General features: G+C 40.8%; 1 pseudogene; it reads left to right on the forward strand.

Annotated features, from left to right (window-relative positions):
- The first annotated feature begins 442 nt into the window (after positions 1–442).
- Positions 443–2,304, forward strand: LOC126991602 (uncharacterized; annotated as a pseudogene).
- Positions 2,305–4,312: the final 2,008 nt, after the last annotated feature.

Here is a 4,312-nt window from a genome sequence, read left to right on the forward strand (position 1 = left end):
ATATATATATATATATATATATATATATATATATATATATATATATATATATATATATATATATATATATAAAAATGAATGTGTGACAAATTGCTCCCAAAACCATGCAAAAATGTTGCAAAAACATTTGCAATGTTTCAGAAAATTGTTATAATTCACCACACGGATAAATTTTGGGGGCAAGTTGCGATGCTTGAAGAATTTGGGGCAATTGGCGATAGCTATCACTTCCATAGCATTTATATGCAAGTATTAAAGACACCACAGCATTCTGAAAGTGGGGCAGATTACAACTGGTGTGGGGGCAATTGAGGATCGCTACCCGCTCGTTTATTGCCCCCACCGATCATCTATCTTACATCCCATTCTATTTACCCCATTATGATCATCAATTCCCCCATGTTACTTAACCTTTTTCTAGGTTTCAGAAGTTGTATGGAAAATGGTGCGAGATTATGTTAAGAAGGCTAAGCCATATAATGATGCCACCCTTAAGCTCGCCCTGGAAGAATTGCAAGTGGTGTTGCAATTAAGGAAGCATCGAGGAAGCACAAGATTGGGTATGAAGCTATGGAGTGAACATAAGAAGCACCAGGAATCTGAGGACTACCAACCTACAACGCACACAGGCAAAGAGTGAGTACAAATATAATTTAGTACAATAAAGCCATTGTCACAGATGCATAAGATTCACGTTCAGGTCAGAGACGAATGCAGAAATTACCATTTTACACTGTTTAGTTTCAAAGTCTCTCATAAGTTTTGTTGTGTCTGTTTACCGTAGGAGTACATTTTTCTGGGTTAGGCAGCAGTTTTTATAGTTTCTGCTCAATCAATTTTAAACTCAATAGCTTTAAAACTACATTGATTTCCATATTTTGTTTTCTTTGTTTGCAGGAAGGAAGGTTGCACTGTCCGCTGAGATGGAGGCAGAAATATTGAGATGCGTGAAGATCATGGAGCAAATGGGAATGCCTCCTCCCATTGCTGAATTCCAATCTCTCATACATGACTACCTGGAATTCAACCAATGTGTCACGCCTTTCAAAGACAATCGGCCAGGAAGGGACTGGGTGAGCAGTTTCTTGAAGCGCCATGGGCTCACATTAAAGAAAGGAGGCATGATGCAGCTGGCGAGGAAGAGTGTCACGTCAGACCCATTCGTTGTCTACGGATTTTACGACAAGTTAGGGAAGCTCTTCGATGAAATGGGACTAGCAGACAAGCCTAGTTCCATCTTCAATATGGATGAGACCGGTTTTCCTACAGACCCATCAAAGGCCAAGACCATCGGCACAAAAGGGGTGAAAACAGTAAGGATTACACATGGTGCCAACAGGGAAAACATCACTGTGTTAGCTACCTGCTGCGCCGATGGGACTGCACTACCACCTTTGATTGTATTCAAAGGCAAGAAGATGCAGACTACCTGGCGGGGTGATAATGCTTTGCCAGGAACTCAATATGCTGTGACTGATTCTGGGTGGATGACCACCTCTGTCTTTGAGGACTTCTTCGAGTCTTTTGTAGAAGTAGTGAAAGGGAGAGGGCCAATTCTGGTCCTTACGTACAGTAGATTTGGCAGTGAAAAACAACATCACCATCTTGAAGTTGCCACCTCATTGTACCGACCTCCTCCAGCCCTTGGATGTGGCTTGTTTTGCTCCCTTGAAGTCGTACTACGACTCCAAGTTGCTGGAGTATACTCAAAGTACAGGAGGCCGTGAGAACCTTCGTAAGGATCTCTTTGTGAACATGTTGTGTTCAGTTTGGAACACTGGGTTGTCAAAGGAGAACATTGTGGCAGGTTTCCGAGCAACTGGTATCCATCCCCTAGATAGGGTGAAGTATAACACTTCAAGGCTCGATACAATAAAGCTCAAAACCTATGATGACTGGGTGTCTGCAGGAAAGCCCACTGATGACGATGACCAGCCAATCCTGCCCACTGCTCGTACCCAGTCCCTAGACATACCTCCTCCTCCTGCACCTGAAGATGATGAAACCCCAGCAGCATCTACACCTACTGCTTCAACACCTAAGCGAACAGCCACTGCTTCTACATCCACGGATTCTCAAACAGCCCCCTCACAGGAATTGAAGAAGTACACGGACCAACAGCTGGTGGATGAGCTACTGAGCAGGGATGAGGCTGCATTGAGTCTCTTCTTCAAATGTCTCGTCTCAAGCATCTCTCAGCATGGTAAGAAACTTCCCCCAGCTTCCATAGAGGCTGTCCTACACTCCAGAGGACGTCGTGCTACCCCCCTCCCACAAAAGAGGAGAGTCATTCCAATGAGTTGATCTGTACTAACTGATGTGACGTGCCGCCAAAAGATTGCAGAAATGAACTAGTCTAAGGCAAGACCTCGGAAGAAGGAGCTCCTACTCAAACTGAGAAGTCTACGAAGGAAGCACCAAAGAAAAGGCAACAGGAAGAAGAGAAAGTTGAAAGAGGAGGAGGATGAGGACTCGGACTCAACAGTTGTCTCCAGTGTCGCAATGACTGAAGCTAACACCTCCAGTGATTTATCTCTGGAGGATCTGCTGAAGATGACCTTGAAGAGGTGCAAGACGACCTTGAGGAGGCTACAGAAGTGAGAATGGAGGTGACACAACGAAGAGAAGAGACAGAAGCCAGAAGAGGAGAGACAGAAGACAGACGAGACGAGACAGAAGACAGAAGAGAAGAGACAGATTACAAGTGACAAGGACAGAGATTATAGGCATGATGAGGCCACAGCAGATGGAACAGAGGCGGTCACATCAAAGAATGGTAGGCCTACCATTGAAGACGCAGACACCTATAAATATGTCGCAGTGTACTTCTCGCACCCAAAGCCTCAGTACTTCTGGGGGAAAATTCTTAAGGTATTTTCAAGTGACGAAGAAACTGAAGTGACGCAGGTGGAGGTCGATTTTTTGCAGAAGAAAGCGATCTCCAGTGACCCTTCAGCATGGACCTGGGCTGAGAAGACTGGTCAAGAGGTCCTAATCATTGAAACCAAATTCATCCTGTGTGGGCCTCTGGTCCCTGACGTAAAGAAGAACATATTCCGCTTTCCAGATGTTCAGGCCATGGCCTCTCTTCGAAATTTGAAAAGAGGGATGATTAAGGAAGAAAACACTATAAGGAAGAAAAACACTTTTATTTCTCCTAGAAAAACACTTTTAATTCTCCTAGAATACATTATGTATCAGCTTTAAGGCCAGGCTAAGTAAGCTAGCCTTGTAATGTGGGCTATATCATCTTTGTTTTTTGTTTGAATATATTTAGTTGATAATTTCTGTCTTTATCTATCCTATAGTATGCCAAATTACCTTCAAATAAACGAATTACAGACCGATAGTTAATTGCCCCACGAAAATCGTCATTTACCCCACTGGGGCAAATGGCGATTGCACCACTAAATTCGATCTCTATTTAAAACAACAAGATTTTCAAAATCTTTCAATACGGGGATAGAAGCATAATGTATCAACACACTGTGTGGTACCTATTTTGTTTTTCAATTATTATTTTTTTATTTTTTGTGTGCAATAGAGCTGCCTCCTTTGTTGTAAAAAAAAAAAATAATAAAAATAATAGAAATATAAAAAAAATGGAAAAAGAACAGAATAAACATCGAAAAAGAAAAGCAACAGAAATAAATGAACATCAAGAAAAGAGAAAGAAACATCATCCACCTTTCGGTCCCAAACAACATCACCAAAATTATGGATGGGTCTCTTCTGGGAGGAAAGCGGCTCATCCAGACCAAGGAACATCAACAAAAGGTTGATAGGAAAAAATAACAACAAAAAGCATCAATAAGAAGTAAAAGAAAAAGAACAGGAAAACATCGACAAAGAAAACTAAAGCAATAAAAGAACGAAAAACACGACATCAAGAAAATGAAATAAAACAAACATCATCCACCTTTCAGCCCTAACAACATCTCCAAAATTATGGGTGGGTCTCTTCTGGGAGAAAGCGGCTCACCCAGACCAACGAACATCAACAAAAGGATGATAGGAAAAAAAGAACATCAAAAAAGAAAACCAACACCGGGAAAACACAAAGGAAAAAAGAAAGAAAAAGAAAACAAATAGAAAAAAGAAAAGAAAGAAAGAAAAGGAAAAAGAAACAACAAAATAACAAAAAAAAATAATAAAAAAATAATATAAATAAATAAATAAATAAATACAGAATATAGTAAAATTAACTAACTGACTCTAGCTGCTTAACTAACTATCAAACTATCTATTTAAGTAACGTACCTAACTGACGGTAATACAGCTGTTTGACTACCCATTAACAAACAAACAAACA

The sequence above is a fragment of the Eriocheir sinensis genome, unplaced genomic scaffold (assembly GCF_024679095.1).
Source record: "Eriocheir sinensis breed Jianghai 21 unplaced genomic scaffold, ASM2467909v1 Scaffold304, whole genome shotgun sequence".
Taxonomy (NCBI): domain Eukaryota; kingdom Metazoa; phylum Arthropoda; class Malacostraca; order Decapoda; family Varunidae; genus Eriocheir; species Eriocheir sinensis.